Genomic DNA, 13,583 nt, shown 5'->3' with positions numbered 1-13,583 from the left:
CAGTGTCCAGACATTATTCAACGCTCAACACAGGAAATTGAGAAGTGGATAGCAGGCGGAAAGCGCTGTCGTAACTGTGGCTGTACTAACCACGATGAAGAGAGCTGCACGTTAAACAACCCTGCAGTGAGTGTCAGGAGTTTTACCCGAGCGTGCTGCATGACATCACCAGGCTGGGCCCCCACGTCTACCTCATCACACCCAAAGACTGCACCTCAGCGGCTAACTCTATGCAAGGAGGGAAAGTATACCTCAAGGTGGTGCCAATCATCATCAGTCATGGGACCAGATCACTGCAGACCTATGCAATCCTCGATGATGGAGCTGAACGCACCATAATACTCCCAGCTGCAGATCGAGACCTGAAGCTCAGAGGCAGAGCAGAGTCCCTCACCCTGCAGACTGTTCGTCAGGATGTGGTTCACCTCACTGGAGCATCAGTCGACTTTCATGTAGCTTCTCCAGCATCACCATCAGAGCAGCATTTGGTTGAGAGGGCCTACACAGCAGGTCGACTTACCCTGACAGAGCAATCCTATCCAATAGCAGCGCTCCAGAGACGCTACCGCCACCTGAGAGGATTACAACTGCAGAGCTTCAATAAGGTGCAACCACTGCTGCTCCTTGGTGCAGATTACACTCACCTGATCACTGCTACGGAACCTGTGAGGTTTAGCCCAAAGGTAGGACCCGTAGCTATCCATACAGCACTCGGCTGGACGCTCCAAGGCCCCGATGGTTCACGGTCCCCCGCTGCATCATGCTACTACACCGCCTTCAAGCCTACACCAGAGGACATCTACCAACAAGTCGAACGCCTCTGGCAGCTTGATGTTCTCTCATTCCGTAGTGAGCGGCTAGCAGTGCGGTCTCGCCTGGACCAGGAAGCGGTGAGCGTCTTGGAAGCACGCACTAAGAGAGTGAAGGTTGGTGACACACTTCGCTACACTACACCTCTGCTCAGAGTAAAAGGTGCACCACCGCTAAAAGCAGATGTTGAAGCAGTGATGCCAAAACTACGCAGTACAGAGAGACGACTGCTTAAAGACCCTGTCAAAGCTAAAATATATGAAGCAGAGATCCGGAAGCTTATAGATGGTGGGTGTGTCACAAAGCTCCAGGAGGGAGAGGGAAACAGCTCCAGTGAGTCATGGTTCATACCTCATCACCTCGTCCATCACAATGGCAAACATCGCCTTGTCTTTGACTGCTCCTTTAATCATGGTGGCCTCTCTCTCAACAAGCAGCTTCTCCCAGGTGCAACCCTCGGCCCATCTCTCATCGGGGTCCTCCTGCGGTTCCGCCAGCACGCTGTCGCCATCAGTGGAGATATCCGAGCCATGCTCCACCAAGTTCGGTTTCTACCGGAGGACCGGCCGTTGCTGAGGTTTGTTTGGAGAAACCTGCAAAGGGAGAAACAGCCTGACGTATACCAATGGCAGGTGTTACCATTTGGTACCACGAGCAGCCCGTGTTGTGCAACATTTGCTCTGCAAAAACATGTCAAAGAATGTGCTGCAGGAAATGAAGACGTCCTGCAGTCCATCGAACAGTCTTTCTACGTGGACAACTGTCTGCAGAGCCTGTCAACGACTGAGTCAGCCAAGCTCCTGGTGGACAAGATGCGACAATGTCTGACCTCAGGAGGATTTGAGATTCGACAGTGGGCAAGTAACTTCTTATGTGTTGTCTCCCACTTGCCTTCCAGTGCCCGATCTGAAAGCACGGAGCTATGGCTGGCCGAGAAGAGCAACGATCCACAGGAGCCGGCCCTTGGTCTGCGGTGGTATTGTCCATCTGATCGGCTTGGTTTCAAGCCAAAGCCTCCAGAGAGTGAGACCCCTACTATGCGGTACATCTATAAGGTGCTCGCTCGCCAGTATGATCCGATCGGGATCATTATCCCGTACACTACACGGGCCAAGATTCTTGTCCAGAGACTGTGGGCAAAGAAGAGGAGCTGGGACGACCCGAACATCCCTCCTGACATCCTCCAGGCCTGGTCCAGCTGGGAGAGAGAACTCCCCGAGCTGGCCAACATCTCCATCCCTCGAACCTATGCACCATTGGAGCTTGCTACTGACACCACAGAGTAAACTCTCCACGTCTTCTGTGACTCCTCTGAGCAAGCCTACGGGTCAGTGGCATATCTCACCACAAGAACAAATGACACTGTCTATGTCTCATTCGTGATGGCAAGGTCTAGAGTGGCCCCAAAACGCCAGCAGTCAATGCCACGGTTGGAACTCTGCAGCGCTGACAGGAGCACAGCTGTCCTCCCTCATTCACAAAGAGCTCACCTTGTGTATTGCGCCAGACCTTCTTATGGACTGACTTCACGACAGTTCTCACCTGGCTGACATCTCAGTCGTGTAGGTTCAAGGTTTTCGTGGGAACCCGGGTTTCTGAGATCCAGGAGCTGACTGCCTCACACACCTGAAGGTATGTGAACACAGCTAACAATCCGGCCGGCGATCTCACCTGTGGCAAGACGTTAGCTGAGCTGGCTGCGCCGAATCGTTGGATCCAGGGACCAGCTTTCCTTCGCCGTCCACCGGATGAATGGCCATCATGTCCTAGCATCGCAGAGCCAGAGGACAGTGGTAAGTTAAAACACAGTGTTTTTTGTGCTCTCACACAGACCAGCTCACCACCCAAGATACCAGATCTCACACAGTTCAGCAGCTGGAGAGAGTTGGTCAAGGCTACGCAACAGTCTCTTCATGGGGCGGCAACCGACCCTGCTTCACCTCTGTGCGACCTAAGAGATGCTGAAGTCCACTTGCTCAAAACCAGACAAGCAGACTGGCAAGCCTGTGCCACCCAGCAGCAGCAGGCTGAGTACACTAGACCCTACATTGGGTCTTATACAGGTTGGAGGACGCCTGCGCCGTTTAGATAGCTCTAGCCCCAGTGACATTCACCCAATACTGTTGGATCCCCGTCATGCAGTCACCACACTCCTCTTTAAAGAGATGGATGCTCAGCTACACCACCCTGGGCCTGATAGGGTGTTTGCAGAGATGAGGCGCTACTACTGGGTTCTGCGAGAAAGGCAGGCTATCAAGAAGTATCAGAGAGCTTGCACTGGTTGCATGAAGTGGAGAGGGAAGCCAGTAGTGCCGAGAATGGCAGACCTGCCGCCAGCCCGTCTGCGGTTGCTCAAGCCTCCATTCTTCTCAACAGGCGTGGACTGCTTCGGGCCGTACATGGTCAACGCTGGGAGGCGAGGTGAAAAGCGCTGGGGCATCATTTTGAAATGTCTCACGAAAGAGATGTATACATCTGGATCTGCTCACCAGCCTCGACACACATGCTTTCCTACTTGCACTGAGACGGTTCATCGCACGGAAAGGCACTCCCTTTGAAGTCCTCTCTGACCAGGGGACTAACTTCTGAGGGGCAGATAAGGAGCTGAAGGAGGCCTTTGCAGCAATGGAGTCACAGTTGCAGGAGCGGCTTGTAGAAAAACAGATTAAGTTCCGGTTTAACCCACCAGCATCTCCCCACTTTGGTGGTGTCTGGGAGTGTGAGATTCAGTCAGTCAAGAAATCCCTACAAGTGGTCATAGGTGCACAAGTGCTCCAAAAAGAGGTTCTGCTCACACTCTTCATCGAGGTGGAAGGCATCCTAAATGCCAAGCCTTTAGGATATGTATCCTCGGATGTGGCCGATCCAGACCCAGTGACGCCCAGCATGTTGTTGATGGGGCGGCAGGATGCCTCTCTCCCACAAGTTGCCTATGCTCCTGACACCCTCACCAGGAGGCGCTGGCGTCATTGCCAGATGATGGCCGACCACTTCTGGACACAGATTATCAGAAACTACTTGCCCTCTCTTCAAACCCGCCAGAGGTGGTGCCAACACACAGATCATCTCCCCCTGGACACAGTTGTGATGATTGTTGATCCTCAGCTTCCATGTGCTCACTGGCCAATGGGGAGGGTGGTGAAGCTGAATGCAAGTGATGATGGATGTATACAGACTGCTGAAGTCAAAGTTGGCGAGAACTCTTATCTGAGACCAGTTGCTTGGCTGGTACAACTGTCAGCTGTTCCTGAAGATAATCCTGGTTAAAGGACTGTTGTGGGAATTTATATTTGTTTCAAAATAGCCATGCTATTTAGGGGCCGGCTGTTATAAATTCCCTTTGTCAGTGATTAAGATAGAAGATAAAGTTCCCTATTTAATGTTAATTGTTGAATATAATTGACTTTATTATTGTTGACGTAAACAAGCTATTAATGTAGTCATGCACCTTTAAATTGAGTCTGTTTGAGTTAGGCAGTTTACCGGGCAGCTATGTTTACTTCCCGGGTCCTTCAGGCAATGTATTAAACAGTGTGTATGGGAGAGTGTACTTAGCTGCTGCTGCTAAATGGTTACATATAAAGAAGTTGAAACGTAAAACGGTGTCCTTATTCCCTAATCGGAGTACGCTCACGGGTGAAGAGTCCCAGCACAACAACAACATCAGTTCTTTAATAGGCGTAATATGATCTAACTTTATTATCGTAGTCAAAAGTCGCATTTTTGGACCAACTGTGATCTTTTAATGCTGGACATGGAAAGCCCTGAAAATAATAAGTTACATTAGGGCTGAGCGATATGGACAAACAAGTATACCTCCATATATTTTTACTTAAACTCAATATTCGATATATTTTCTGGTGAAAGTATACATACACTACCGTTCAAAAGTTTGGGGTCACCCAAAAAATTTTGTGGAATAGCCTTCATTTCTAAGAACAAGAATAGACTGTCGAGTTTCAGATGAAAGTTCTCTTTTTCTGGCCATTTCGAGCGTTTAATTGACCCCACAAATGTGATGCTCCAGAAACTCAATCTGCTCAAAGGAAGGTCAGTTTTGTAGCTTCTGTAACGAGCTAAACTGTTTTCAGATGTGTGAACATGATTGCACAAGGGTTTTCTAATCATCAATTAGCCTTCTGAGCCAATGAGCAAACACATTGTACCATTAGAACACTGGAGTGATAGTTGCTGGAAATGGGCCTCTATACACCTATGTAGATATTGCACCAAAAACCAGACATTTGCAGCTAGAATAGTCATTTACCACATTAGCAATGTATAGAGTGTATTTCTTTCAAGTTAAGACTAGTTTAAAGTTATCTTCATTGAAAAGTACAGTGCTTTTCCTTCAAAAATAAGGACATTTCAATGTGACCCCAAACTTTTCAACGGTAGTGTATAAAGATATTCTTTTTTGAGCAAAATTCAGTGAAATTGAAGTAAATGACAACTGTACTGTAAACAGTCAGTGGCACTTTTATTAACCCAGTTAGTCAAGATGGGTTTTTACAGCCCAGAACATTAACTGTTTAAGTAGCACAGAATTACATAACATAAATAAAATAGAAAAATATTCTTTCTATGTAAAATAAATAACATAAGCCTGCTCGGTGGCCTAGTGGTTAGAGTGTCCGCCCTGAGATCGGTGAGTCGTGAGTTCAAACCCCGGCTGAGTCATACCAAAGACAATAAAAATGGGAGCCATTACCTCCCTGCTTGGCACTCAGCATCAAAGGTTGGAATTGGGGGTTAAATCACCAAAAATTATTCCCGGGCGCGGCCACCGCTGCTGCTCACAGCTCCCCTTACCTCCCAGGGGGTGGAACAAGGGAATGGGTCAAATGCAGAGGGTAATTTCACCACACCTAGTGTGTGTGTGTGTGTGTGACTATCAGTGGTACTTTAACTTTTTAACTTTAGCTGTGCAAATAATACAAAATGATAAAAACTACATTTGCAGGCACTTTTTAATTCCCAGTGGACGACGTAATGGACTGTCACACACGTACGATTCCGTGGTCCTACTAGACCAGTCGGCGCGAAATAAGTGACTTGACTTCATTGTGCGGCTATGATCTTGTTGTTTGTTTCAAAATCCATCCATCCATCCATTTTCTACCGCTTATTCCCTTCGGGGTCGAAATAATTCAACTATTCAATGTCCAAAATATAGACAGTAGAAATAATGACCAAAATGTCAGCTACTGTCTTGTTGTAAAACACCAGTGCAAATGAAATGTATTATTTAGATCAGTGTTTTTCAACCTTTTTTGAGCAAAGGCACATTTTTTGCATTGAAAAAAGCCGGAGGCACACCAAATCATTAAAAAACTAAACTCAGTTGACAGTAAAAAGTCGTTGTCGCAATTGTTGGATATGACTTTAAAGCATAACCAAGCATGCATCACTATAGCTCTTCTCTCAAATTAGGTGTACTGTCTTCACCTGTCACATCACACCTTGACTTATTTGGACTTTTTTGCTGTTTTCCTGTGTAGTGTTTTAAGTTCTTGTCTTGCGCTCCTATTTTGGTGGCTTTTTCTCTTTATTTGGTATTTTCCTGTAGCAGTTTCATGTCTTCCTTGACCGATATTCCCCACACCTGCTTTGTTTTAGCAATCAAGAATATTTCAGTTGTTTTTATCCTTCTTTGTGGGGACATTGTTGATTGTCATGTCATGTTCGGATGTACATTGTGGACGCCGTATATACATGTGAATAATATAAATACAGTCTATTATACAGCATTATTCACATGTGAATAATATAAATACAGTCTATTATACAGCATTATTCACATTGAATAATATAAATACAGTCTATTATACAACATTGTTCACGTGTGAATAATATAAATACAGTCTATTATACAACATTGTTCACGTGTGAATAATATAAATACAGTCTATTATACAGCATTATTCACATGTGAATAATATAAATACAGTCTATTATACAGCATCATTCACTTGTGAATAATATAAATACAGTCTGTTATACAGCATTGTTCACATGTGAATAATATAAATACAGTCTATTATACAGCATCATTCACTTGTGAATAATATAAATACAGTCTATTATACAGCATTATTCACATGTGAATAATATAGATACAGTGTCACGGCGCGGCCTCGAACCCGCAATCCTCCTGCAGCAAGTGTCTGCAGCACTCATGTTGGCAGCATGCCAGGACACGCCCCCGCACTAGCCAGTCACTTCACGCCCACGCAAAGACGAAGCTGCAGACTATCAGCAATCTGCGCATCTGGAGGTAATCAGGACTGCAGCATAAAAGCCAGTGGACCCTTGGAGCCTACGCCGGAACGTCGTTAACTCTTCGCAGTAAGCATTCCGTCTCTGGCTTCCCCCGTGTACTTGCTCTTCCTGTCATCTTTGTTTTTCCCGCGTCCCATGTCCTTTGTGCTTCCCACAGTACCCTCCCTGTTCCGTGTGCTCGAGTTGGGTATCTCGACCTCCCTCTGGACTTTGGACTGCTTTCCCAGATCCTCGACCCTCGCTTGGACACGGACCTCGTTGTTTTTCTCCAGCCCCTGACCGCTCGCCTGCCCACGGATAACCTCTTTCCCTCGCCCCTCGGGACTGACGAAGGATTCATCCATCACGCGCCTACAACATCGTCTGGTATTATTCACATGGTTAAAATCACACATAGTCCCGCAACAAACACATAGAGTTGCATACCCCTCCCACACATTCATCAAAGGTTACAATAAACCCGGTAACCTGAGCTTCTTCGTGGTGTCGTCTCCTTCCACCCCTCGCGTACATAACATACAGTCTATTATACAGCATTAATCACATGTGAATAATATAAATACTGTTACGGCGCACGCGCAGTCCGCTTTTCCCTCTTCTGCGGGAGCACCTAGAAGCTCCACTGAGAGCGCCGCTAGACACTCCCCCGCGCTCGCTGCGCTGACCGCGCCCATGCGCCACCACAGCCGGAGACAATCTGCAATCAACGCACCTGGGACTAATGAAAGGCGCCCTGTGTACAGTAAGCTTCGCGTCTCTGACTTCCCGCCTGCTCTCTCTCGTTTTGCTTGTCTCCCTCGTGCCTCGTCCTGATTGTCCTTGTTGTCTCTTGTCCCCTACAGCCCTCCGTGTCTCAGCTTTTTCTGTGGGCTTCTGCTGCTGCTGTTTCCCCTGGACCTTGATTGCCTTCCCCAATCCTTGACCCCACGCTTGAACTCCTGGACGCTTCTCTCCTGCCCCACGACCCCGCTCGGACCCCGGACCTCTTTGCGTCTTCCCCTCTGGACTTGATCGCTGCCACATCCAACAAACCCCCCGGTATTTACATAGGGTTAATTTCCATACATAATATTCCATTCACACACATAGTAGCATACACACCCCATGTAATCATCAAGTGCTCAATAAAACCTGTTGAGCTTGGTCCTCTGTTGTCATGCCGTCTCCTTCCCCCTTGTCGACACATAACAGTACGTTCCAACCAAGATGGAATCAGACGGTACACCAAAGTCCCAGGCCGGCCCTCTGTCCCGGACTTCCCCCACTACTGACCTGTCAGCCATCCAGTCTGTCCTCCGACAACATCAGACCCGCTTTTCTACCCTGGAGGACAAATTGGACGTCGCCTTCGCCAGCCTGTTGTCTAGGTTAGACACCCTCGGTCCCGGTCAGGTGACACCTCCCACACCAGCCTTGAGCACCTCGGCGACACTCGCCACTGGAGGACCGTCCTCACTCCGGGAACCCAAGATAGCCAGCCCTAGAACCTTCGAGGGGAGTTTCGAACTTTGTCGCGGCTTTCTGGTCCAATGTGAGTTTATCTTTCAACACCAGCCTTCCCGGTATGCTAACGATGGGGCCAAGATAACTTTTATGTTTTCCCTACTCTCGGGACCTGCATTTAAGTGGGCCACATCAGCCCTTAGCAAGACTTTGGGACTAAATTCTGACTACCGTATTTCCTTGAATAGCCGCCGGGGCGCTAATTAATTTAAAACCTCTTCTCACTCCTGCGCTTACCAAAGGCATGCGGGATACGCAAGCATGCGCTAATTATTTTAAAACCTCTTCTCACTCCGGCGCTTACCTTATCATGAAAAGCACATTTAATAAAAAAAACGTTATTATGGTCTTACCTTTACCGTATTTTTCAGACTATAAGTCGCAGTTTTTTTCATAGTTTGGCCATGGGTGCGACGTATACTCCGGAGCGACTTATGTGTGAAATTATTAACACATTATTGTAAAATATCAAATAATATTATTTATCTCATTCGCGTGAGCGACGAAGCAAATGGCAGCCATCGTCACACACACGTCAGCAATCGTCACTCACACGCCAACCAATAAGAATTCGGCGGGGGCGGGTCATGGCAGAAGTGCATTGTGGGTGTTGGAATGCTAACTGCTATATGCTATACGCTACTGCCGGAGCTATTAAAATGGATCATATCAACGTTGGCGGTAACTTATAAAAACTGAGAAGGACTGAACTAAAATGGCACGGAAAAGGAAATCATATACTGCAGATTACAAGCTGGACGTAGTGAAATATGCAGCAGAAAACGGCGATCGAGCAGCAGAAAGAATGGACGCTAGCGGGGCATACCAGGAGCGACACCGGGGAGGAAGATTTCATGTTATTTAGCGATCGGGAGTGACAGATTGTTTGGTAAACGTATAGCATGTTCTATATGTTACAGTTATTTGAATGACTCTTACCATAATATGTTACATTAACATACCAGGCACGTTCTCAGTTGGTTATTTATGCGTCATATAACGTACACTTATTCAGCCTGTTGTTCACTATTCTTTATATATTTTAAATTGCCTTTCAAATGTCTATTCTTGGTGTTGGCTTTTATCAAATACATTTCCCCCAAAAATGCGACTTATACACCAGTGCGATGTATATATATTTTTTTCTTCTTCATTGTGCATTTTCGGTCGGTGCGACGTATACTGCGGAGCGACGTATAGTCTGAAAAATACGGTACTTATAAATGAGTCCATGCGCAGCTGCTTCTGATCAAAGTCTTCCTTATCTTTCTTCAGTTTTAAAAGTCTCTCTGTCTCGATGGAGATCTTTCTTTAATTATTACCTCCTGCTTCGATTGAAAGTCCAGTTTAGAAAACTGTTTTATTTTAGATATGTAATCCTCCATGTTAAAAGTGCAAGCAAATGATCGCTTCCTTGTTGCTGCTTGTTGTCTTCTTCTGCAGCACCGGTCTTCTGCAGCAGAGTACCGGTAGTCGCAAGAAGGATCACTAGCGCCCTCTACCACCAGGAGGCGGGAGTCATTTAATGACTCATATTTGACACACGCAGCTACGGTATATTAATAAAACATACGGTAGCTGCTTACTGTTCTTTTTAGCATATTCAATAGCTTGGACCTTAAATCCTACTGAATAGCTCTGTATCTTCTTCCCTTTATGCGATTTTAAATTATTGAAATTAGCCTCCTCCATTTTGGAAAATGATGCCTTGAAAGGTGAAGTGTCACTCGTGACGTGACGAGTTTGACCCGGCGGTGAAACGAGGCATACCGGTTTTTCAAAATAAAGCGCTTTGAAAGACGCAAGTCCAACAACAAAAAGTCAGCTCTCCACCACTACAAACTAACAATATTAATAATAAGAATTGCAATTACCGGTATATAATAACACAATATTGATATTTTTCTTCCCTTTATGCGATTTCAAATTACTGAAATCAGCTTTCTCCATTTTGAAAATGATGACAGGGGAAGTGTCACTCGTGACTGACGAGTTTGACCCGGCGGAAATTCTAGGCATATGCTAATTATTTTGCGAAACGAGTTTGACCCGGCGGAAGTGCCAAGCATGCGCTAATTATTTTGCGAAACGAGTTTGACCCGGCTGTAATTCTAGGCAGGCGAATACTATATTCCCGGCTGCAATTCAAGGAAATACGGTATGCAGCTTTCCGTAAAGAATTTCAGGCGGTGTTTGATCACCCTGCTGACGGAAGAGACGCCGCTTCCAGACTTCATTCCCTCCGACAGGGCCCCCGCTCCATGGCCGCTTACACCCTGGAGTTCCGCACCCTGGCGGCTGAGAGTGGATGGGGTGACAAGGCACTTCAGAGCGCCTACAGGAGAGGACTTAGTGAGACAATTAAGGATGGATTGCTGCGGGATAGGTCGTCCTCTTGCCATGAGCTCATCGAGCTAGCCCTGTTATTCGAGCAACGACTTATGGAACGTGAAGCTGAGAGGGAGAGTGACTATAGCAGCTCCGCGTCGGCAAGACCCCCTCGCCCTGCCGGCCGATCACTCACGAGACAGACAGGCACAGATAATTTGGTTCAAATCACTTCCCCAGAACCGATGCAAATAGGCAGGTCCCAACTCACTTTTGAAGAACAGGAGCGGAGGTTCCAACACCGTCTCTGCCTCTACTGCGGTCTGGGGGACCACCTTATCCACAACTGCCCCTCTCGGCCAAAAGATCGAGCTCACCAGTCAAGGGGATCCTAGTGAGTCATACTACTATCCCCACTACACCTTCTAGGAAGGATCCGGGTATTCTGTTTCCCGCAACTTTGACTTGGGAGGCTAGGACATTATCTGTGGGCGCCTACCTGGTCTCCGATGCCGACGAAAGTTTCATTGACCTTGAGTACGCACAAAAGACAGGTATTCCCTTAATACCTCTGGAGACATTCATCTCCGCCCAGGCCCTAGATGGTCATCCTTTGGGTCCTATCAAACATCGCACCAGACCTCTGTCACTGACCGTTTCTGGCAATCACACAGAGAACATTATCTTCTGGGTTCTGGACGCTCCGGTAGCCCCCCTCGTCCTCAGCCGATCTTGGTTGAGTCAACATGACCCCCATATTCCTTGGTCTACTGGCAAGATCTTGGCCTGGAGCAGCCACTGCCACGCACACTGTCTCAGGTCTGCAGTGGTTCCCCCCTGGTAAACCAAGACCAGTCTCACCCGAGACTGGTCTTGATCTCTCCCGAGTCCCGAAGATCTACCATGATCTAGCCGCAGTATTCAACAAGGAGCAAGCTCTGTCCCTTCCGCCTCACAGATCTTACGACTGCACTATTGAACTCATTCCCAAGGCTGTCCTTCCTTCCAGCCGCTTGTACAACCCGTCTCCTCCGGAGAAGCAGGCCATGAGGGACTACATCACCGAGTCTCTCGCCTCCGGTATCATCAGACCATCAAAGTCCCCTGTGGCCAAGGGTTTTTTTGTCAGCAAGAAGGATGGACCCCTCAGGCCCTGCATCGATTACCGTCAACTCAACTGCATCACCATAAAAAATAAATATCCACTACCCTTGCTGAACTCGTCCTTCGAGCCTCTCGCTCCCGCCACCATCTTCACAAAATTGGACCTATGCAACGCCTACCATCTGGTACGCATCAGGGAGGGGGATGAATGGAAAACTGCGTTTAATACTCACCTGGGCCATTTTGAATATCAGGTGATGCCTTTTGGACTGACCAATGCTCCCGCTGTTTTCCAGGCCTTCGTTAACGACATCCTCAGAGACATGATTGACTGTTTTGTAGTCGTTTACCTAGATGATATTTTCATCTTCTCTAAAGACCCACAGGAACATCATTAACACGTCCGCCTCGTCCTGCAACGTCTACTGGAAAACCGTCTCTTCGTCAAAGCGGCAAAATGTGAGTTCCACATCTCATCTGTTGACTTTCTTGGATTTGTAATAGAGGAGGGGCATATCAAGGCTGACCCCAAGAAGGTGAAGGCGGTGGTGGAGTGGCCTCAACACTACACGAACTGAGCTGCGACGTTTCCTGGGATTTGCCGGGATCTACAGATGATTCATTAAGGACTTCAGTATGCTGGCCGCACCCCTCCATTCACTTACATCCACCAACATGCCTTTTCAGTGGAACCGTGAAGCTGGAATGGCTTTCTGGTGCCTTAAGAGGAGTTTCGTCTCCGCGCCTATCCTCGTGCACCCAGACCCAGACTGCCCATTCATCGTGGAGGTGGACGCTTCCGACTCCGGTATCGGGGCAGTCCTCTCCCAACGCTCCAAGCAGGACAACAAGATCCATCCACGTGCCTTCTTTTCAAGACGTTTATCCCCTGTGGAGCAAAACTATAATGCTGGTAACCGGGAGTTACTTGCTGTCCACGAGGCCTTGAGGGAGTGGAGACATTGGCTTGAAGGGGCCAAACACCAGTTTCAGGTCCTCACGGACCACCGCAACCTTCTGCATGTCCGGTCGGCCAAGAGACTCAATGACCGGCAGGCCCGATGGTCCCAAATTTTTGGTCGTTTTGATTACGTGCTCTTTCAGACCAGGCTCACGTAACACCAAGGCTGATGCCCTATCCCGCCAGTTCTCGGAGGAGCTCACCTGCAACACTTCGGAGGAAACCATCCTTCTCCCCTCCAGAATAATCGGCATGGTCACCTGGGAAGTGGAAGGACTGGTCCGAGACGCCCTGCAGGTTAGGCCCGGACCAGGTGGGGGACCCCCAACAAGCTCTTTGTTCCCTGTTAGCTACGTCCTCGAGTTTTGGACTGGGGGCATTCCAGTGTCTTCTCCTGCCATTCGGGGTTCCAGCGCACCCTCTCCTTCATCCGCCGGCGGTTCTGGTGGCCATCCATGCCTACCAATACCCGTGAGTTTATCGCAGCATGCAGTACTTGTGCACAAAATAAACCTTCCCACAGACTGCAGGCAGGACTGCTGTGCCCTCTTCCTGTCCCCAGTCGCCATTGGTCACACATCTCTCTGGATTTCAT

The sequence above is a fragment of the Entelurus aequoreus genome, linkage group LG10 (genome assembly GCF_033978785.1).
Source record: "Entelurus aequoreus isolate RoL-2023_Sb linkage group LG10, RoL_Eaeq_v1.1, whole genome shotgun sequence".
In the NCBI taxonomy this organism is placed as follows: Eukaryota; Metazoa; Chordata; class Actinopteri; order Syngnathiformes; family Syngnathidae; genus Entelurus; species Entelurus aequoreus.
The sequence above is the reverse complement of the archived record's forward strand: the minus strand, read 5'-3'. Positions refer to the sequence as shown.